This window comes from Mirounga angustirostris, unplaced genomic scaffold (assembly GCF_029215605.1).
Source record: "Mirounga angustirostris isolate CCGP_5_RB_7025 unplaced genomic scaffold, mMirAng1.0.hap1 SCAF_6, whole genome shotgun sequence".
Taxonomy (NCBI): domain Eukaryota; kingdom Metazoa; phylum Chordata; class Mammalia; order Carnivora; family Phocidae; genus Mirounga; species Mirounga angustirostris.
The window spans coordinates 116,167,177-116,191,310 of NW_026991714.1; the positions used below are offsets into that span (position 1 = coordinate 116,167,177).

General features: G+C 37.7%; 1 protein-coding gene across 10 annotated transcripts in view; it reads left to right on the forward strand.

The window, feature by feature from the left end:
* Positions 1 to 24,134, forward strand: part of MARCHF8 (membrane associated ring-CH-type finger 8) — a 131,167-nt gene that overhangs the window by 21,316 nt on the left and 85,717 nt on the right. The window contains exon 2 of one of the 10 annotated variants that reach the window (XM_064594966.1): positions 14,467 to 14,727. The exons of the other annotated variants lie outside the window; for them this stretch is intronic. The gene's annotated coding sequence lies outside the window, so the exon portion shown is untranslated. The remainder of the gene's footprint in view (positions 1 to 14,466; positions 14,728 to 24,134) is intronic. 10 annotated transcript variants of the gene reach the window in all.

Sequence of the window (24,134 nt, forward strand, 5' to 3'; positions counted from 1 at the left end):
ATGAAAAAGTGCTCAACATCACTCGGCATCAGGGAAATCCAAATCAAAACCTCAATGAGATACCACCTCACACCAGTCAGAATGGCTAAAATTAACAAGTCAGAAAACGACAGATGTTGGCGGGGATGCGGAGAAAGGGGAGCCCTCCTACACTGTTGGTGGGAGTGCAAGCTGGTGCAACCACTCTGGAAGACAGTATGGATGTTCCTCAAAAAGTTGAAAATAGAGCTACCATATGATCCAGCAATTGCACTACTGGGTATTTACCCCAAAGATACAAATGTAGGGATCCGAAGGGGTACGTGCACCCCGATGTTTATAGCAGCAATGTCCACAATAGCCAAACTGTGGAAAGAGCCAAGATGTCCATCGACAGATGAGTGGATAAAGAAGATGTGGTATATATATACAATGGAATATTATGCAGCCATCAAAAGGAATGAGATCTTGCCATTTGCAACGACGTGGATGGAACTGGAGGGTGTTATGCTGAGTGAAGTAAGTCAATCAGAGAAAGACATGTATCATATGACCTCACTGATATGAGGAATACTTAATCTCAGGAAACAAACTGAGGGTTGCTGGAGTGGGGGGTGGGGTGGGAGGGAAGGGGTGGCTGGGTGATAGACACTGGGGAGGGTATGTGCTAGGGTGAGCGCTGTGAATTGTGCAAGACTGTTGAATCACAGATCTGTACCTCTGAAACAAATAATGCAATATATGTTAAGAAAAAAAAAAGAAGAAGATAGCAGGAGGGGAAGAATGAAGGGGGGGAAATCAGAGGGGGAGACGAACCATGAGAGATGATGGACTCTGAAAAACAAACTGAGGGTTCTAGAGGGGAGGGGGTGGGAGGATGGGTTAGCCTGGTGATGGGTATTAAAGAGGGCACGTTTTGCAGGGAGCACTGGGTGTTATGCACAAACAATGAATCATGGAACACTACATCAAAAACTAATGATGTATGATGATTAACATAATAATAAAAAATTTTAAAAAAGTACTGTGTTCCTCATCAAGCTTTCAGCTACTAGTTTTAGCATCCAGTGGTCTTTCAACTGCATTTTCCTTCTGTATTCTTTAATTGACATTGTGTTATAAAGAAGAGCTTTCCTTTCTCCCTCCGCCCCTCATTTATTTATTTATTTACTTTTTTTTTTTTAAAGATTTTATTTATTTATTTGACAGAGAGAGACACAGTGAGAGAGGGAACACAAGCAGGGGAAGTGGGAGAGGGAGAAGCAAGCTTCCTGCTGAGCAGGGAGCCCAGTGTGGGGCTCGATCCCAGGACCCTGGGATCATGACCTGAGCCGAAGGCAGGTACTTAATGACTGAGCCACCCAGGCGCCCTTATTTACTTACTTTCTTGAATGATTCATAGATATATTCTTATTTACTGGCCTATCATATTATAATTTAGTGACCTATAATTATTTGGATACTCTAATTGTTCCAGACTTGGTACATGTGAACCTTTTCAAGTTGACTCCTGTGTCCTTATTGTATGTCTACAGTTCTTTGAGAACCTACTTGCTTTCGGGTACAACAGGACACTCTGGGCTCATTTTGTGTGCCTCAGCCCTCAGGTGAACTTTTCTAGGAAAAGTGGGGAACAGGATCTGGGTGCATGAAGTTCTTACTGCAACTAGTGTGTCGTTACTATCTAGGCCCTCTTAGCGGACAGAACTAGCATATGTTTGTGTGTCTTGCACAGGCATATACACATAATGTCTGTACTTGTTACTTATACATCTATGTATACACATGTGTATATATTAAAAACTGATTTCAGGGGCGCCAGGGTGGCTTAATTGGTTAAACATCCAACTCATGATTTTGGCTCAGGTCATGATCTCAGGGTCGTGAGGTTGACCCCTGCATCCAGAGTGGAGTCTGCTTGAGATTCTCTACCTCTGCTCCTCGCCCCACTAGTACACGCGTTCTCTCAAAATAAAAAAAACAACCCGATTTCATATTGATACTACCAATATTATCCAATACCATGGAGATACATTCTAGTGTCCCTCCATATATTGAATTTTGTCAAATGCTATTGCATCTTGCTTACACTCATGGTGAAAGGATAATCTCCTATGTTTATTTTTAGGAGTTTAATAGTGTTAGCTTTTAGTTTATGATTTATGAACCATCTCAGATTATTTTTTGTTTATGGTGTGAGATAGAGATCGAAGTTTATCTTTTTTCCTATGTAGATATCCAGTTTCTCTAGGACCATTTGTTGAAAAGACTTTCCATTCCCCATTGAATTGCTTCGGTGCCTCTTTTGAAATCAGTTGACCGTGTAAGTGTGCATCTGTTCCGGGTGTGATCTTTTTGTCTTTAGGCTAGGACCATAGTTTGATGAACACTAAGCTTTATAATAAGTCTTGAAATGTAAGTCCTTCAACTTTATTCTTTTTAAGATTGTTTTGGCTGTTCCAGATCCTTTTCATTTCCATATAAATTTTAGAATCAAATGGCCAATTTCTATAAAAATGCCTGGTAGGAATATGAATGTAATTCTGATTTGGGCAGAATCAACATCTTTACAGTATTGAATCTTCCAAATTACAAACAAGGTGTATGTCTCTATTTATTTAGATATTTAGATATTTAATTTCTCTCAGCAGTGTTTATTTCTCAGTATACAGGGAATGCATGGCTTTTGTTAAAATGTTTCATAATTACTCAGCTTTTGACTTTTTTTTTTTTTTAAAGATTTTATTTATTTGACAGAGAGAGACACAGTGAGAGAGGGAACACAAGCAGGGGAGTGGGAGAGGGAGAAGCAGACTTCCTGCCAAGCAGGGAGCCCGATGTGGGGCTCGATCCCAGGACCCTGGGATCATGAGCTGAGCCTAAGTCAGATGCTTAACTGACTGAGCTACCCAGGCACCCCTGTTAGGTCTTTTTTATGTGATGTAACCAGGGGATTCTTCTGTGTGTACTTGAAGAAAATGTGGGGGCACCTGGGTAGCACAGTCGGTTAAGCATCCGACTCTTGGTTTTGGACCAAGTCGTGATCTAGGGTTGTGAGATCGAGACCCCTCCTCATCCCTGTCAGGCTCTTTGCTCAGCTCGGAGTCTGCTTGAGATTCTCTCTCCCTCTGCCCCTCCCCCACCCCATCCCCTGCACACACACTCACTTACTCTTAAATAAATAAATAAATCTTAAAAAAAAAATGTGTGTTCTGTTTTTCTTGGATGGAATGTATTATATATATCTTTTAGAACCGTATATTTTGAAGTAAAACATATTTTTTTGAAAAACCCCTAAACGTAATGTGAAGTGCTGTCTAGTGTTCCCTAGTGCAAGAAGGCAGTGATGTACCTTACAGAGAATATAGACATGTTAGATAAACTTCCCTTTAGGCATGAGTTATAGTGCTATTGGTCTTGAGTTCTCTTTAATGAATCAGCAATAGTATATTTGTAAGTAAATAAGGTGGTTTGAAACAGAAACAAACAAAACAAGGTTATGTATTGATTGGTTGACCAGAGTATTAACAAAGGCTCACAGGAACCCAACCCTGGATTTCTCCTAGGAGCAATGGTTCCGTATTTGCTAATTCAATACTCACGGCGAGTTTAAGAATATAACTACTTTGAGTAATGAGAACTGACAGTAGTTGGGTTTAAATCTCTTTTTTCTTTTCTTTTTCTGTTATTTTTTTCCCTTCTTTACACTGTAGGGCTGATCGACTTTTTTAGTATTCCATTTAAGAGTGTTTTTTTAGTGGTTGCATTTGCAATTACAACATGCATCCTTAACTTAACCCAGTCTATCCTAGTCTTAGAGTTAATATTATACCACTTCCTATAAAATATAAGAACCCTGTAAAAATGTAATTCTATTCCCACCCCATTCATTGTACTATTTTTGTCATATACCTGTATTATAAGCCCCAGTGTTATACTTCTTGATTAAATAGCCGGTGTCTTCTAAAGAAATTAAGAGGAGAAAATGAGAGATAGTTTTTACTGTTTACCACATGATAAATTTTTTTTTTTTTGTAGATCCTAGTTGTTAATCAGGTGTTACTTGCTGGGGCTGAATTTCCTTAGTTTTTTCTTATCTGGATATCTTTGTCTTTCTTTCTTTCTTTCTTTTTTTTTTGGAGATTTTATTTTTTTAAGTAATCTTTACACCCAACATGGGGCTCGAACTCACAACTCTGAGATGAAGAGTCACACGCTCCACTGACTGAGCCAGCCAGGTGCCCCATCTTTAATTTTTGAAGGATATTTTTGCTGCATATGGAATTATGGACTGACAGTTTTTCCTTTTCAGCATTATAGATGTTGTTTCATTGTTTTTTGGCTTCTTTTTAAATGCTAAAGTCAGCTGTCGTTCATATTGCTGTTACTGTTATTGTTGTTATTCCTTTATTATTTTATTTTATTATGTTATGTTAATCACCATACATTACATCATTAGCTTTTAATGTAGTGTTCCATGATTCATTGTTTGCATATAACACCCAGCGCTCCATTCAGTACGTGTCCTCTTTAATACCCATCACCAGGCTAACCCATCCCCCCACCCTATCCCCTCTAGAACCTCAGTTTGTTTCTCAGAGTCCATAGTCTCTCATGGTTCGTCTCCCCCTCCGATTCCCCCTGCTTCATTTTTCCCTTCCTACTACTTCTTTTTTTTTTTTTTTTAACATGTAATGTATTATTTGTTTCAGAGGTACAGGTCTGTGATTCAACAGTCTTACACAATTCACAGCGCTCACCATAGCACATACCCTCCCCAATGTCTATCACCCAGCCACTCCATCCCTCCCACCCCCCACCACTCCAGCAACCCTCAGTTTGTTTCCTGAGATTAAGAATTATTGTTGTTATTTCTTTCTAGGCACTTTCAAGATTTTTCTCTTTATTTTTGGTTTGTAGTAGTTTGTGATATGCTCTGGTATAATTCTCTTTTATTGATCTTACTTAGTATCCACTGAATTTCTGGGATTTACAAGTCAGTGTTTTTCATCAAGTTTGGGAAGTTTTTGGCTATCACGTCTTCATATATTTTTTCTGCTCCACTTTCACACTCTTCCTCCAATTATATGTATGTTAGTACTTCCTGATATTATTTCACAGATTTGTGAGAGTTTGTTCTTTTTTTTTTTTTCAAATTTTCCTCCCATTTTTCAGCTTGGATAATTTCTCTTGGTCTGTTTTCTGGTTCACTGACTCTTCCATCATCTCTAATCTACTGTTAAGATCATCCAGTGAGTTTTTAATTTTAATTTTAATTTTCTTTACTTCTAGGATTTCTTTTTGGCTCCACTTCTTAATTTTCATTCTCAGTTGAGATTTCTACTCATAAAATCACATTTTCTTATTTTTCTCACTTGCAATAGGTAACAGCTCAGATAAGTCTATTTTTTTCTGATATTATTATACCTATCCTTGTCTTAATACTTGACTTAACATTTTTAATCCTTTTACTTTCAACTTTTAGTTATTATTCATTGGGTATGTCTTGTGTAAACAAATATAACAACATATAAATAATATGTAAGCTATTTATATTTCATAAAATAATCTTATAATCTGTTTTTTTAAATTTTTTTAAAATTTTTTTAAAGATTTTATTTATTTATTTGACAGAGAGAGACACAGCGAGAGAGGGAACACAAGCAGGGGGAGTGGGAGAGGGAGAAGCAGGCTCTCTGCAGAGCAGGGAGCCCGATGTGGAACTCGATCCCAGGACCCTGGGATCATGACCTGAGCTGAAGGCAGTCGCTTAACTGACTGAGCCACCCAGGCGCCCAATCTTATAATCTGTTTTTTAATTGGCAATTTTAATTCATTTATGTATATTATGATTGTTGATATATTTGTCATCCCTGCTATTTTACTTTGCACTTTTAATTTGCACTTTTCTATGCTTTTTTCTTTTTTGTTCTTTTTTTTAAAAAATAAGATTTTTGCTCTTTTTTTTTCTTATGGTGTTTTCCTTCTATATTGTTTTGGGAGTTTTTCCCTGGTTTATTCTTGAGATAGTACTCTCTTCCCATATATATACCTTAACTTAAACACTTTGGTTTTTTCAGATTTTTATTTTCTCTTTTCTATTTAAACCCACAATTGCAAACTATTACTACTTTTAGCATGGAAAATGTTTGTTTACATTTTCTTGCATGTTTACCCATAATTACATATTATTGCTTCTTTTATCTCAGATCTGTTTTCTGATATAGTTTTCCATTTTTTTGCAGTATATTCTTTCAGAATTTCTTTGGTGAAGATCTGCTGGTTATAAACTCTGTTATTTATTTGGAAGTATCTTTATTTCATCTTCATTCTTGAAGGATAGTTTTCCTGAGCATACAGTGTTTGATGACATTACATTTTCTCTGTACTTTGAAGATAATCTGCTATCTTCTGGTTTTTGTTGTTGCTGGTCAGAATTCTTTAGTCAGATCTAATTATAGTAATCAGTTTTTTGTCTGTCCGTTTTAAAATCTTTCATTTTGCAGTTTTTCTACAGTGTATCTAGGTGTTGAGTTCTTATTTATACTACTTGGTGTATATTGTTTTTCTTGAATCTTGATCCAAGTCTTTCATATGTTTTTGAAAATTCTCAGCTCTTACCACTTCAGATATTGTTTCTGGTGTTTGTTCTTTCTGCTCTCTCACTTATAGAGACTTATTCATGTGTGTGGCAGAATTTGATTTTGAGCTTACATATAGTTTTTCAGACTTAGTCTGTTAGAGTTCAAAGAATCTCAGTTGCAGATATAGTCTCCTTTTTTTGAGCAATTAAAAAAAAAAGATTTATTTATTTTAGAGAGAAAGAGTGTGCATGAGCAGGGGGAGGGGCAGAGGGAGAGGGAGAGAATCTCAAGCAGACTCCCCACTGGGTGTGGGGCCTGACTTGGGGCTCTGTCTTAACCACCCTGAGATCATGACCTGAGCCAAAACCAAAAGTTGGATGCTCAACTGACTGAGCCACCCAGGCAGCCCTGAAGATATTTTCATCAAGGGACCATTGAATATAAATTATGTCAGGAAGTAGTGAGCTGTGCTAAATGAGGAAACTAAGTGATTCAGAGCACACACTCTGGGACTAGGCTTGCTGCTGGCCTTCTGGGCTAGCCCTCACCAGATGAGGGACCCTCAGCACGCCAGTCCAGTTCTCTTTGTCTTAGTTTCCCCATGGGTAAAATGGACATAATAGTAGGATCTGTGTCAAAGGGTTGTGAGGATTGATTTATTTAGTATATGTAAAGTATGTGGAACCGGCCTGTGGTACAGTAAGCTCTCTGTTAATATTTGTTCTGGTGCAGGCTCACTAGCAGTGGTGGCAGACCCAGAACTCAGACCAGGTTCCCTGACTCTGAATCTTGTACTTTTATATTGTACTTCTGATGGCCTATTAAGTTTATGATCTGTTTATCAACTTTTAATTTACATATCATTAGAAGCTAAAGGTATTCATTCTAAAATTTCCTAAAATTTATGTTCTTCCTGAATAATTGATATTGCTAAAAATTTATTACTTTTTATTTTTATTTTTAAAGGTTTTATTTATTTATTTGACAGAGAGAGACACAGCAAAAGAGGGAACACAGGCAGGGGGAGTGGGAGAGGGAGAAGCAGGCTTCCCCGAGCAGGGAGCCCGATGCGGGGCTCAATCCCAGAACTCTGGGATCATGACCTGAGCCGAAGGCAGATGCTGAACGACTGAGCCACCCAGGTGCCCCAAATTATTACTTTTTAAACCACACTTTTTCTTTTTAAAGATACATTCACTTGGAGTATTTGATTTAAAAAGGCAAGAATTGGGGCTCCTGGGTGGCTCAGTTTGTTGAGCGTCTGCCTTCAACTCAGGTCATGATTCTGGGGTCCTGGGATCAAGCACCTGCATCTGGGCTCCTTGCTCAGTGGGGAGTCTGCTTCTCCCTCTCCCACTCTTTCTGCCCCCTTCTCCCCCCCACCCCCCGCTTGTACTCTCTTTCACTCTTTCTCTCAAATAAATAAATAAAATCTTTAAAAAAGGGCAAGAATTGTCAAAGTATGAATGGGGCTTTTTCATAAATTCTATATTAAATTTTGCTGATTTTACTACATACTTTTTCCCTTTAGGCCTCGAAATGCTCTACTTTATGTAGACATTATTTCTTCAAAATATAAGTTTTATTTGTGGCACCACATAATTGTAAAAAAAAAAAAAAAGTCAGTATAGCAAAAGTGAAAGTTCCCTTGTGATTCCACTCCCATTCTCTCTCTGGATGCTTTCCGGTTCCACTGTTAATAGTTGGATGTTACACACACCTCTACGTTTGTGTGTTCATGCATACACACGTAGCCACACACATAACCTGCTGCTGTTGGAGGCAGACCGGAGAGCGCTTACCCCGTGCCCCACGTTGGCAGCGCAGCCACTGTTACTAGTGCAGATGTCGTTAACGTTTGACAGCGCGTCATCATGGCTTGGGCACCAGGATGGTCATTGTCACCCACGCTGCTGTTAGTTTTCTAAGAGTTTATATGGGACACAAGTTAAATCTAACAGATTCTGCTTCCTGTGCTGCCAACTCCTAGAAATTTTATTGTTCTACAGAGCCTTTGTGAGAAGTGTCTATTTATAGCTCCCCTATTTTATGCAGCGTAGTGTGAGTGATGCACACCATGTTGTCCTCCAAACCACAACTCTTCTCATGCTCCGTGGCCTTATTTGGATTAAACCTGGGCTCTTGCTTTACAGTGAATTGTTGTTCCTCCCTCCCCTCCCTGCAGCCCACCCACAGAGATTTCTTGGTCCTCTTGGTCCCTTTTGTAAACAGGCCTTTGGCAGGTCTGGCCCAGCCAATGTCCTCAGTCGTGTGCAAAATCTGTCTTTCCTAGAATGGTCCTAGTGTAGACTCAGCTAGGAGTTACGCTTCAGTGGAATAAAATTGTATAAAAGTGACTTTTTTTTTTTTTAGATTTTATTTATTTATTTGACAGAGAGCACAAGCAGGGGAGTGGCAGGGAGAGGGAGAAGCAGGCTCCCTGCTGAGCAAGGAGCCCCACATGGGACTTGATCCCAGGACCCTGGGACCATGACCTGAGCTGAAGGCAGACGCTTAACCAGCTGAGCCACCCAGGTGCCCCTAGAAGTGATTTTTTAAAAGAGATTTTATTTATTTGAGAGAGAGGCAGGGAGAGAGAGAGAGTGCACAAGCATGGGGAGGGGCAGAAGGAGAGGGAGAAGCTGATTCCCTGCTGAGCAGGGAGCCTGATGTGGGGCTCGATCCCAGGACCCTGGGATCATGACCAGAGCCGAAGGCAGATGCTTAACCGACTGAGCCACCCAGGCGTCCCTCTTTAACATCTTTTAACATATAGGTTTCTCTTCTTATTTATTTACTTTGTTCTTGAAACATATTTGCTGAAGAAATCCTGTCACTTGGAGTTGCCCATACCATGAATTTTGCTGAATGCATCCCAGTGGTGTCATTTAACATGTTTCTCCCTCTAACCCCTTATTTCCTATAAACTGAATGTTAATTTTAGAGACTTGATTTGATTTAGGTTCATTTTTGTTCCAAGAATATTTCATAGAGAGTGGTTTCCAACAGCATTTCATGCCTGATTGTTTTTTCTTTGTGATGTTAATGGCCACTTGTAATTTGCATAGATCATTACTTAATCAGGGGCTTGCAAGATGTTGCTGTTCTGATTTCATCATTCCTTCATTTATTAGCTGTAATACATCTTAGAGAAGTTTCCCTTTATTAAGTATTGGTTACTCAGAGGTAACAGTTTATATGGGACACAAGTTAAATGAATGTTTTTTTCTCTTTATTTATAACTCTTGGAGAGTTCTTAATATCTCCAAAGATGGTAAATGATGTTTTTTCTTCATTTTTAAAAACTATTATGAACACATGAATTTTAACATATTTGATTATTTTTTAAGTCCATCACAGTTATTCTTATTGATTATGTTGTCCCATCTTTGTCCAGTGAGAGAGCACCTTCAGATTGGCTCCTGGGTCCTTTTGACATGGACTCCTTTGATGTTTATATCTATAAATATTATTACTAACAATATGATAACTAAAAATGGTTTAAGAATTAAAGAACATTTTTCTCTGATTCTTTTTTCTACTCTTAGGATAGTATCCTCAAGGGATATATGGTGAAATTGTGTTTGAAGTCATTTGAAATAATTCCTTTTTGTATGATTATACCACTGATTATATAAATATTTAGGTTTGTTTCATTTTGCTTTTGAATTTTAGGAATTAAAAAGTTTTTTGTCTTTTGTATCTTTGCTTAATAATTATGGAAAACATGTTCATGGTCCCAGAGTCTATGGAACAAGGCAGGATCAGAAAACCCCATCTGATCCTTGTTCCCTCTGTTCTGGTCTTCTCTCCCTATCATTTCATTTAAAACATGTAAGTAAGTGTGCATGCATGCAGGTGCACTCACAGGTACATATTTATTTCTGCCTCTCAGCCCCATCTTAGATGAATGGTAATATACTATATATAATTTTCTCTCCTTGCTTTTTACTCTTCTTGTTATTTCTTGGAGATCATATAATGCAAGTATATAGAGATATTCTTTGTCTTGTTTACAGCTATATCATATTCCATTGTGTGAATGTGATGTAGTTTATTCACCTAGTCCTTTTTTTTTTTTAAGATTATTTATTTATTTATTTGACAGAGAGAGACACAGAGAGAGAGGGAACATAAGCAGGGGGAGTGGGAGAGGGAGAAGCAGGCTTTCCACAGAGCAGGGAGCCCGATGTGGGGCTCGATCCCAGGACCCTGGGATCATGACCTGAGCCGAAGGCAGATGCTTAACGACTGAGCCACCCAGGCGCCCCGACACCTAGTCCTTTATTAATGGACATTTTGTCTTTAGTCTCTTGCTGTTACAAATAGTGCTGTAGTGTATAACTGGAATATCTGTATAGTTTTGAATTTTTGCTACCGTACAGGGAAGTTTAAGTAGAATAACTGACTGTAGGAAGCATACAGATGCAAGGTTACTGCCACTGACAGATTGTTCTGATATTAGTGGGGAATGTAGGAGGCCGATCTTTTGACCTAGAGTAGGAGTCTTTTTGAATATGCTTCCACTGATTGGAGTTCCAGATCATTGTTCTTTTTTTTTTTTTTTTTTAAGATTTTATTTATTTATTTGTCAGAGAGAGAGACAGAGAGAGAACAAGCAGGGGGAGCAGCACGTAGAGGGAGAAGGAGGCTCCCCGCTGAGTAAGGAGCCCGATGCGGGACTCCTCCCAGGACCCTGGGGTCATGACTGAGTTGAAGGCAGACTCTTAACCAACTGAGTCACCCAGGCGTCCCAGATAATTATTCTTGTGTAAACTACATCCAGACGGTCACTTGTATTTTTTAGTTTCAGTTTCTTTAAAGTAGATTGAGACTTTAGAAATTTTTGAAGCAATCTGAGCACAGAATTCCAGCATTTTAGAGTACTTTTTTCTTAGTCTCTTGTAGTTGTCTTACTTAAACCCATTTGCCAGAAAATTTTGAGGGAAATAATATGCCTTCATAGATAATTTCCAAAGTAGTCAACTTAGTTTTTATGGGAATAGTAATTTCTTATTTTTGTAGCCACATTTTTGCTTATTTGTTATTAGTTTACATAGTATTAAATTATACAATTGCAATCATGAGTACAACTGACATAAACAGGTTTGGGTATGTTAGAAGAAAATTTTCCACAGGCAGTTTACTGATCTAGTCGGCTTTCATTCAGCAGTTTATGAATTGGCAGCATCCAATCTAGCAGATCGAAAGAGCTGTACAAGGAGATTTTTATAGATCAAAGTGAGCAGGAACCAAGGAAGTTATACTGGCCATTTGCTGATTGGTTAGAGCAGGGTTACTTTGCTTATATGGAGCAAAGGGAAGTCTTGGAGCCAGGTTAGGTAACTTGTGCTGAACAGACAGTTGCTGATTGGTTAACCTAGACCTTCCTTTTCTGGAAGAGATGAACATGGAGATTTAGTTAAGTTTTGGTTTGATGACATAGGGCTTATCTTGAGCGATTCCTTTTTGGTTCTATTCTGGTTATTTTAACAGGTATAAACAGTAGATTTTTGATATGCACATAACTGGTGGGAGCAGAAATGTGCACATTACTGAGATTTGCTTACTAAATGTGAATAGTCTGTATGTTCTAGGTGTTAGGCAGTATATTTTAGGGAGGGGATGGCTAGAAACAGTCCCCTTCTAACATTTCTCGGTTCCCTGTAGGATCCTGGCACTTAGAAGGTGCTCAGAAAATGTTGATGAGCCATTTCAGTGTTTGGGCCATACTAGCTTTCTTATTCCTATGAAAATACATGTCTCTCCATTTGTTTGATTAGTTTAATTGATTCAGATATTTTATGTCTTCCCAAAGAGAAGGCATTTATAATGAGGTGAAAATCTCTGAGAATTGGTAGTTGACTTTAAAAACAAATAACCATTTCCTGATTTACATTTATATTACTTTTAAATTAGGCCTGGGGTTATTATTTTGATGATTGACTGAAATATTTTTTTCTCTAACTATAGTTTTTTCACTAGAAAATGCTATCTAGAGGGAGAAAACTAAAAAGAATGGGCTCCAGGATCATAAAACAAATAGTATACCCAAGTTTTTTATATTTAACCACCCATATGCAAATTAATATTAAAATTACTAGTTCTTAATTGACTTTAACCACCTTTTGGGATTTTCCATAAGAAAACAGGACCAGGGTTACTTTTCTTTCTTTCAACTTACTGTTTTGTCATGCATTTACATGCATGTCACAATCAGTGGGGGCAAAAGGTTAGGAAATGAAAGGATTCAAAGTTTAGTCATAAAGAAACACCAGTTAAAATTACAGAAGTATTTCACCACTGTTCTATATAGAACACTGTAGGGAATGCTAAAGAAATATGTAATGATTCAGAGAGAATTTAGCCGTTTAAGTAAACTAAGCTTTATATGCATGGGAATAATCTAAAAGTATATAGTATATTATATTAGGGTTCTCCAAATGTGTCTATCTATCTGTCTGTTTATCTACCTATCTATCTATAGGGTTCTCCAAATATATATATGATATATATGTGTGTGTGTACACACACATTTGGATATATCATATATATATTATATGATATATATATATATATATGTATCTCCTATTGGTTCTATTTTCATACATATATAAAGAGAGAGATAGATAGAGACAGAGAGACAGAGACACCGAGAGAGATTGAGATTGAGATTTTGATTGATTTGGAGAAGTTGGTTCATGTGCTGTGGAAGCTGGCAGGCTGGGAATCCGGAGAAGAGTTGATTCTGGGATTCAAGTCTGAAGGTATTCTGTTGGCAGAATTCTCTCTTCTTCTAGGGGAGGTTGGTCTTTTTTTAAAATTAAGGCCTTCAGGTGATTAGATGAGGCCTACTCATGTTATGGAAAGTAATCTCCTTTACACAAATTTTACTGACTTAAATGTTAATCATATCTGAAAGTAATACCTTCACAGAAACATCTAGAATAATGTTTGACCAAATATCTGGGTACTGTTGCCTAGTCAAGTTGACATAAAATTAGCCATTGCATATATTGAAGGACTATTTTGTTCCAATTGTAAAGAATATTGGGTAAATGCAATGGGTGGCATTAAAGGGGGAACTTGCTTGCTGTTTATTTCTTGTAGAGGAGACAAGCTTTAAAATGTGTTCTGAAGGCCAGGGAGTTTATGGCCCAGTGTACACAGTATGGAGAGCATCCCAAGAGGGTAGATGAGAATGAACAAGGGTAGAGTTGACTGTGGCATGTACAAGGTCCTTGAGAAGATTTGTCCTGGCTGGACAGACATATCTTAGAAGGTGAGGGAGGTAAGACTGAAGAGTGAGGCAAGCCCCACTCTGGTTTCTGCACTTCACTGCAGTAAGTTGAGAAGGTGCTTGCTCCAGCCTAAGATGACAGCTGGCTTGGTGCAGGGCTGTCTGCACAACCAGCATTATATGCTATATTATGTGATGTGAAAAGAATTCCTTTTGCAGGAAGCATTTCAGATGAAATATAATTGCCTTAGATTTTTTGGTTGTAAAATGTGTTCCTCTATCGACTTAATAAAGATGCTTCAAAAGATCCATGTGTTTGTGAAGAAACATGATAACTTCATATGTGAATTGCTGCCAGAGGTAATTCCAGTCTCTAAGCCTTGAAATATTTTTGGATCCTTTATTCTGAAATAGAAATAGTGCCCAGTAACTTTTTTTTTCAAATTACAAATTAAATAACCTAATTAAATTTTTAAATGTAATAAGTATAAAAATACTTTGTGGTATAAAAAAACCCCTCTATCAATAAAAATAATAATTATTATCAGAGAGGAAAATAGCACAAATAGTGGTAGTTTGTTACAAAATAGCCCCTAATGAATTCTCTCTCTGTCCATATCTCTGCCTCTTTGCAATGTGAATCTGCTTGTTTCTTCCATCAAGTGGTAGAGTCTGTTTCTTCACCCCTGATGCTGGGCTTTGACATGTGACTTGAACTGGCCAGTGGGACATCAGCAGGCATGATCCAATCAGAGGCACCATGTGCAGTGAGTCACCCCTCTCAAGCCTCCCCTCTTGAAGTGCTGCTTGCTACTACATAAAGAAGTTTAGGAGGAAGTCCACACGCAAAGGGAGGCTCAGCCTTCCCCACTGAGCCCCGTCCCTGTCTGACCTGGACCCAATGCAGCAGCATGAGTAAGTCAGGTAAGGTGAGCAGAAGCCAACCCATGGAACTGTGAGAAATAGGAAATCATTGCTGTTCAAGCAACTAAATTTTGGGTAGTTTGTTTCCTAGCCATAGCAAACAGAAACATCCTGTGATAAATGGCCGGAATATATCTCTGTATTCTAGTCATGGTTCTATTACTGAACCCTCAAGTTGCCCACAGTCCAGTGAGGGAGGCAGAAATATAAGTAGGTCACTTTGTTACAGTGTAGTGAATGCCCAGGAAGGGCTCCGGGCTGCTGTGACCTTGATCTCTCCTCTGTCCCTCTTTCCTCATCTCTAAGGATCAGGCACTGTTCTCTGTAGGACAAGCTTTGAAGAGCAAATGGAGGAACTAGAGGAAGTAGACTATTTCTGTACTTCATTGAAAGTGTTTTCTATCTCTAAACTCAGTCAGTCTCACACTTCCGTTTCTTAGAAGTGAAACGCTGAAAGAACCCCAACAGATCTCTTTCCCTTTTGTTAACTGAGTGTTTTCAGAATTTTTGTATTTGTCCTGTGAGCAAGGGAATGCCCATGAGCATTCCCCCTTAACTTTCCTCAGGTTCAGAATCTTTTGGAAAATCTGGATGTTAGTCCAGGTCCTTCACCCAGTAATCCTCCTTGGTTCACCTAATTCACACACATGATGGAGTGGTTCTACTGAGGTCTCCAGGGTCATTGGAGAAGATGGTAGTCACTGTCTTTAGCTGAGTCCCATCTGCCCCACATTATTTTCTCCCTTACTTGCTCTGTTGCTCTGCTCCTTGGGATTCTCAATGACACATACTGGCCTTTAAGTCTGCAACACATCTCTCTCTTGCCCATCATTTGCTTTTTTTTTTTGTTTTTAAGTTTATTTAAGTAATCTCTACACCCAATGTGGGGCTCAGACTCAACCCTGTGATCAAGAGCCGCATGCTCCATCAGCTGAGCCAGCCAGGTACCCGCCGCACCCACCACTTGCTTTTGGTTAAGAACGTAGCAGCCGCTTCCATCAGTTTTCCTTAGAGGCCCACTCTCCTCCCATGGGGCAGCATTGTTGGGCATACCTGGAGTCCACTCTTCCCTTCTTCTTGAATCATCTACTGGAATAGTTTAAAGATATGACTCTAAGTTTTATAGAGCTGTAATAGTTTAAGGATATGTTATAACATATATATAACACATAGTTATAATAGTTTAAAGTTAGGGACTGCAGTTCTAAAACAGTATTTTTCTGTGGTTTATGATATAAATTTGCAGGTGAACTCAATGATAGTTAAATATCTTATAAGTTAGACAACTATCTGAAGCATGTCTTATTGCCTTAAAATAACCACTTTTGAAATATATAGATTATTGTCTTTCTTGAATTTTTAGCAAATACACCCATTACTTTGGTCAGACGATACTTCATATACATAAAAGTTCAGGAAAAAGCATGTTACTATTTAATACTTCACATGTGGATTCCATGTTATCTTCTGTATCCATGGTGATTATAACGCGTCTCTACCATAACAAAGCCAGCAACACGCTTGGTTTTAACTTTGTTTTTCCAATAGCAGTGCCACAGTGAGATAAAAAAGAAAAAAACCTATGTATTTTAGGTTCAACTTATAACTCACCGCAGGCTACCATATTTGGTGAAATATAGCTATGAAACCTTGGGCAAGTGGCTTAACCTTCTCTAGGCCATGTGTAAAATGGCGATAAAACGGTTTCTCTACCTCCTGGCACTGCTGTGAGAATTAAATGAGTTAATAATGCACGTGAGGCACTGAAGTTTTTGCGGGTGCTTTCATCTGTTGTTTTTCCTCCAGCATTATTATCCACAGGTGTTATATCTACACTTTTCACCCTTTTTTTTTTTTCTTTATCATGTTTATACTGTTTATACTTTGAATTTCATTTTCTACTTTGGCATTGCTTATGTATTTTTTAAAATATAACATTCATTGATTTTATCCTTTATTACCTCTAGTCATGTTCTGAATTAATTTAGGAGATTTAAAAATTAACAAACTATTGTCTTTAATTGTTTCTGAGTTTCTGAGTAAACTTTAGTCTGTGGGATATGTTTGTGTGTTTTATGATTTCTTCACTTTTGGAAATTGCATATAAATTTTCTGGTAGTTACTGTTTTATTCTGTTGCATTTAAATTTTTAAATTCATTTTGTATTTTAAAAGAACTCATTGTCTTTGAAGTTCAATCTTAACAGGTAAGTTTATTTATTTATTTATTTATTTATTTTTATTTTTATTTTTATTTTTTTAAGATTTTATTTATTTACTTGACAAAGAGAGAGAGTTAGTGAGAGCAGGAACACAAGCGGGGGAGTGGGAGAGGGAGAAGCAGGCTTCCTGCGGAGCAGGGAGCCCGATGCAGGGCTCCATCCCAGGACCCTGGGATCATGACCTGAGCCGAAGGCAGACGCTTAATGACTGAGCCACCCAGGCGCCCCAACAGATAAGTTTAAATAACAGCTTTGTCTCAGACTGTTTTCTAGTGAGTGGCATATGGAGACTTTGTGCTGTTACTCTATCGTCTTCCCTAAAATCCTCAAAACCATGAAGTTTAATTTTGGTCTTTCAGTAAAGAGTAGGAGTAGGGTAATCTTTATACCTTAAGGTTTTTGCCTTGCTACCCATTGGTCTAGTGAGGGCTAGTTGGTGGCCCATGTGTGAGCTGCTTGTGGGAGAGCTTTCTTCCCTAGCTTCGTCAAAGGAATAAGGCTTCGAGGTGATCTTGTTAATGTGATAGCATGTTTTGTGCCCTTGTTTAACCATGTATATATGTCTTTTGTAGCTTGGATTACTATTTTGCTTTGGATTTTTGACTCAGAGATCGTAATTTTTCATTTGTAACTTACGAAACTTGTTTTCTTTTGTCTTAAATGTGCAAATAAATGCTCACTCCAAATTTAAAAAAAGTTTTTATCAGTAATTCCCAACAATTTGTAATTGTGGCCTTTTAGAATTCTTTTTTTTTTTTAAGACTTTATTTTTAAGTAATCTCTACATCCAATGTGGACTTGAACTTACAACCCTGAGCTCAAGAGTTGCATGCTCTACCAAGCGAGCCAGGTGCCTCTAGAATTATTCTTAAACCACATGGATTACATTTCACTATATTTGAATTACATTATAACTTTGAACTTAGTCTGATGTGTTCATCTGTTGCAACCATTTAAAGATCAATTGTTTATTCCCAATGGATATTGTACAAGAATGAAAAATAGTGTATTTGTGCTGCTGTTTTCTAAATTTCCACTATGGTACTTGATCAGCATTTGAGATAGTGAGCAGTGTTGGTTATAGTTTGAGTTACATATGAAATTCCCAGCTAGTTCTGGCTCTTCTCTGAGAGAGAGTGATCTATTCAACATTTATTGAATGGATTTTATGTGATAGTCATCTGGGTAGAAAGAGGAAATATAAAAGTAAACATGAGATAGGTTATCTGTCTTTGGGGAGATTACAGCCAGTAAGGGAGAAAGTCATTAATTAAAGAATTCAATAAATGTAAAGTTCCAACTGTGATAATTGTCAATGAAATAGAAGTTCTTCATTGATGCTGTGAAGACCTGTAAGTGTGAGATTTCCTCAGGATGGTCCTAGCATGAGGGGAAGGAAGAGCATTGCAGGACAGCATATATAGAGTTCCTGTGGTAGGAAGAAGCTGGGAAGTCTGAGGGGACTGAAATAGGCCACTGTTGCTGGACTGTAGAGGGAGAGAGTGGTTCAAAATGAGATTGGCTAGAGAAGTAGTGGTGAAAGCACATAGGGCTTTGTAGACCATGTTAAACAAGCATCTTAGGTATAATTTACATTCTGTAAAATTCATTAAATTCTGTAAAAATTCTGTAAGTGTATACTTCATGAAGTTGATAAATTTGAAGTTATGCACCTATTTTGAGACATTTCCATTGCCCCCAAAAGTTCCCTGGTGCCCATTTGCAGTTAATGCCTGTCCCTACCCCAACACTAGACAAGCACTGATAATGCTGTCTGTCCCCATGAATTTGTCTGTTCAAGAAACTTCATAAAAATAGAGTCATAACATTTGTAGTCTTTTGTGTCTAACTTATTTTACTTTGCATAATGCTTTTGAGGTTCATCCATGTTGTAGCATGCATCATTAGTTTTGTTCATTTTAATTGCTGAATAGTATTCCATTATATGGATATGCGACATTTTATTTATTTATCAGTTTATGGAAATTTAGAATGTTTCCAGTTTTTGACTCTTATGAATAATGCTGCTACGAACATTCGTATATAGGTGTCTTTGTGTAGACTTAAGTTTTCATTTTTCTTGGGCTGATTCCCAGGACTGAAAATTTCTGGGTCAAATGATAAATTTATATTTAACTTTCTAAGAAACTGCCAAACTGTTTTCCACGGTGTCTCTATCACTTTACATTCTCACTGGCAATACATGAGGGCTCCAGTTTCTCCACATCCTACAGTCGATAGTGAATGTCTTTTTGACTATCACCATTCTAGTGGGGATATAGTATTATCTCATTGTGATTTTAATTTGCAGATGATTTCATGAGTTTATTAGCTATTTGTATATATTCTTTGGTTAAAGGTCTCTTAAAAGCTTTTGCCCATTTTTAAATTGAGTTGTTTGTCTTCTTGAGTTGTAGGAGTTCTTTATATATTCTGAATACAGGTCTTTTATCAGTTATATGATTGCCAAATATTTTTTTCACTGTTCAGTTTTCTTAATGATGTCTTTTAAAGCACAAAAGTCTAAAATTTGATCAAGTCTAATTTGTCAGTGTTTTCTTTTTGAGTAAAATGCAAAAAGGTAGTCATTGAAGCCACAGTTACGGGTTACATAACCCAGGAAAAGGGAACACAGAATGAGAAGCAGAGAGAGTAAAATGGAGCTTTGGGGAATCCTACCATTTAATATTCTGTTAAAGGGGGCGCCTGGGTGGCTCAGTCGGTTAAGCGGCTGCCTTCGGCTCAGGTCATGATCCCAGGGTCCTGGGATTGAGTCCCACGTCGGGCTCCCTGCTCAGCGGGGAGTCTGCTTCTCCCTCTGTCCTCCTCCTTGCTCGTGCTGTCTCTCATGCTCTCTCTCCCAAATAAATAAATAAAAATCTTAAAAAAAAATTCTGTTAAAGGAAACAGATCTACAAAGGTGAAGGACAAGTAGGAGGAAAACTATGAGAATGTTGCATCATGTAAATCAAAAGAAGAGAATATTTGAAGACTAGAAGGGGTAAAGGTGTCAGGTCAGATAACATAAGCACTAGAGAATGGGTCAAAGAAGAAATCAAAAAGTACATGGAAACAAACGAAAATGAAAACACAGCAGTCCAAAACCTTTGGCATGAAGCAAAAGCATTTCTAAGAGAGAAGTTTATAGCAAAGGCCTGCATCAAAAAGCAAGAAAAATCTCAAATAAACAACCTATCCTTACACCTAAAAGAGCTATAAAAAGAACAACACACAAACCCCAAACCAGCAGAAGAAAGGAAATAATAAAGATTAGAGCAGAAATAAATGATATAGAAACAAAAAACCGTAGAACAAATTAATGAAACCAGGAGCTGGTTCTTTGAAAAGATTAATAAAATTGATGAACCTTGAGCCAGGCTCCTCAAAAAAAGAAAAAAAAGAGAGAAAGGATTAAAAAATCACAAATGAAATAGGAGAAATAACCAACACCACAGAAATATAAACAAATGTAAAAGAATATTATGAAAAACTATATGTCAACAAACTGGACAACCTAGTAGAAATGGATAAATTCCTAGAAACATACCCTAGCAAAACTGAAGCAGGAAGAAAGAAAAATTGAACAAACTGATAATAAATTCAAAATGGATGAAAGACCTAAATGTGAGACCTGCAACCATAAAAACTGTAGAAGAGAACACAGGCAGTCACTTCTTTGACATAGGCCATAGCAACTTCTTTCTAGATCTGTCTCCTGCAGTGAAGGAAACAAAAGCAAAAATAAACTGTTGGTACTTCGTCAAAATAAAAAGCTGCACAGCAAAGGAAAATTCAATAAAACTAAAAGACATCCTATGGAATGGGAGCAAATATTTGCAAATGACATATCCAGTAAAGGGTTAGTATCCAAAATGTATAAAGAACTTACAAAACTCAGCACCCAAAAAACCAATAACCCAATTAAAAAATGAGCAGAAGACATGAACAGACATTCTCCACAGAAGACATCCAGATCTCCAACAGACACATAAAAAGATGCTTGACATCACTTATCAGGGAAATGAAAATCAGAATTACGAGAGATATCACCTCACACCTGTCAGAATGGCTAAAATAGAAACAAACAAGTGTTGGTGAGGATGTGGAGAAAAGGAACCCTCTTGCATTGTTGGTAGGAATGCAAACTGGTGCAGCAACTCTGGAAAGTAGTATGGAGGTTCTTCAAAAAGTTAAAAATAGGGGTGCCTGGGTGGCTCAGTTGGTTAAGCGTCTTCCTTCAGCTCAGGTCATGATCCCAGGGTCCTGGGATTGAGCCCCATGTCAGGCTCCCTGCTCGGCCGGGAGCCTGCTTCTCCCTCTCCCTCTGCTGCTCCCCCTGCTTGTGTTTTCTTGCTCTCTAATAATAAATAAAATCTTTTTTTAAAAAGTTAAAAATAGAACTACCCTATGATGAAGTTAATTGCACTACTGGGTATTTACCCCCAAAATATAAAAACACTTAATTCAGAGGGATACATGTACCTCTATGTTTATAACAGCATTATCTACAATAGCCAAATTAGGAAGCAGGCCAAGAGTCCATTGATGAATGAATGAAGAAGATGTGGGGTGTGTGTGTGTGTGTGTGTGTGTGTATACATACATACACAATGGAATATCATTCAGCCATAAAAAAAACAAAATCTTGCCATCTGCAATGACATGGTTAGAGCTAGAGGTTATAATGCTAAGTGAAATAAGTCAGTTAGAGAAAGACAAATACCAAATACCATACGAATTTACTCACATGGAATTTAAGAAACAAAACAAGCAAAGGGAAAAAATAGAGAGAGAGAGACAAGAAGAGTCTTAAGTATAGAAAATAAACTGATGGTTATCAGAGGGGTGGAGGGTGGGAGGGATGGGTGAAATAGGAGATGGGGATGAAGGAGGACACTTGTCTTGATGAGCACTGGGTAATGTATGTAATTGTTGAATCACTATGTTGTACACCTGAAACTAATACAACACTATTTAACTCTCCTAGAATTAAAAGAAAAACCAATAACATGAGAGCTAGAAAATGTCCTTTAGGCTTAACAGCATAGAGAACACTGTTGACTTTACTGTATTGAAGCCAGATTGCAGTGAGATGGAATGTGCATAGAAAGTGAAGAAATGACAGTTTAGAAGAGCTCTAGAGTATACAAGAGCTCTGTTTTGCTGTCAAAAAGTAGGATATATGGGACAATCCAAATTGTGGATCAGAGATTGTAGCACTCAAAGTCCTATAACTGTGCTCCACTTCTCCACAACCATTGTTTTGCTCCCCAGGGTGGCTGTGTATATCTCAGTTGTGTCTTCTCCTAGTTGCCTGGATATTCTCAAATGATATGCTTATCCTTTTTTTTGACTTATAAGTATTAGAAACTTTCTGTTGACTTCCTTTCATACCCCACCTCTCTTTTCCCAATCCTCCTGATTTGCTTATATCACAGTGTCGTTTATAGCATTAAAGTGTTTACATCATTATCAGTATTAAATATTGTTCAGTTTAGAGCTGAATGATTACATTTTCACTCTGCTGTAGTTTTGTTGTTAATTACTTTTTATTTTCACTTGTATGATTTTTATTATACTTATCCTCAGTTCTCTAAGGTATCCATATTATCTGTTATTCTGTCTTCCCTGTTGAGACTTCTTTTGTTCTGGAGACCTGTCCCTGGAAGTGTTCCATATGTCTGTTCCATTCTGTACTATACTTCCTAGGCCTGCTGTGTAGCTATAAGCCTGGAACTTCACTTTGTGTGCTTCTCCTAAGTTATAATGACTATTTTGTGCATTCTGTGTTTTTCTCTTCCTTGATTTAGTCCTTTATTTCACTAGAGTACATCTTCCCGGAATTTTCTTTAAGAAGGTGTGTGGGAAATTTATATTCTGACTTCACTCATACCATGAGATACCGTTATTCTCTTTTCTCATTTATTTGATAGTTTGGCTGGATATGAAATTCAGTGTGGAATATTCCCTCAGAGCTTTGAAGGCATTATGCCTCTGTCCTCTAGATCCATTGGTGCTGGTGCTGTTAAGAGGTCTAATTCCATTTGATGTATTTATCTCTTTGGGATGTAATACCCCCTACTCCCTGGTCCTCACTCCCCCCCCCCCTTTCCTGAGGACATTTTCTTTTTCAGATTTTTCTTTGCCCTTGGTATCCTGGGGTTTTATGATTATATGTGTTCATGTGGACCTTTTAAAATTTTGTCTTATTTTCTTTTTAAAATTCAGTTCATTGTACTAGGTGCATACTGGGCTGTTTCAATCTGGGGACTTGCATCTTTCAGTTTGGGGGAACTTCTTGTATCATTTCTCTCATTATTTCCTTCCCTCTGTTTTCTCTGCTCCTCCTTTCTGGAACTCCGTTTGGGTCAGATGTTGGAATTTCTAAACTGATCTGCATATACCCTTATATCCTCAGATCCTTCTGTCTTCTCTGTCTTATTTTCTCTTGCATACTTTTGTACTTTTTTGGGCAAGCTCTGTGACTTGATTTTTCTAAACCTTCTGTTGAATTTCTAATTTTGCTTATAATTTTTAATTTTCAAGAGTATTTTTTTCTTTTTCATATTATCATATTTTAGCTCTGTGGATGGTATATCATCTGTACATCTCAGAGGATATTGACTGACTTACTTAAAGGAGTTTTAAAAACTTTAGAAAATTATCTTTATTCCCCCTAGTTGTTGTTGTTGTTTTGTATGTATTATTTTGGTTACTTTCATTTGGAGCTCTTCTTCCAAGTTTGATCAGTAAATAAGAAAGGCCATGAACATTTTCTGTGAAGTGGGGGAACAGAGGTTGGATTGCATTAAATTGAATTGTGAAAGGCAAGAAAGTGAAGAACATTGTGCACAGGTCAGAAAGTTTTGTCGTAGAGGGAAACAGGATAGGAGAATTGGAAGCGTTTTTATTTTTGTTTTTAAAATGGGAGATCCACAAAGTACTTTAAAATTATTTATTGATGTGGAATTTAATAAATCTTTAGTAGCATCTAGTATTTCCTTGGAAAACTTACTTTGTTGATGTGAAGGAACCTTTGAAAGGAGAGGATCAAAGTATGAGGTAGGAGGATCGCTGATAAGTGAGGCCACTGAATAACCAGATGAAGAGGAGGGCAGAGAGCCCAGGTACATTCCCAGAGCAGGGGTCTCCTTTTCCTTTAAATCACATAATATAATTTACATAA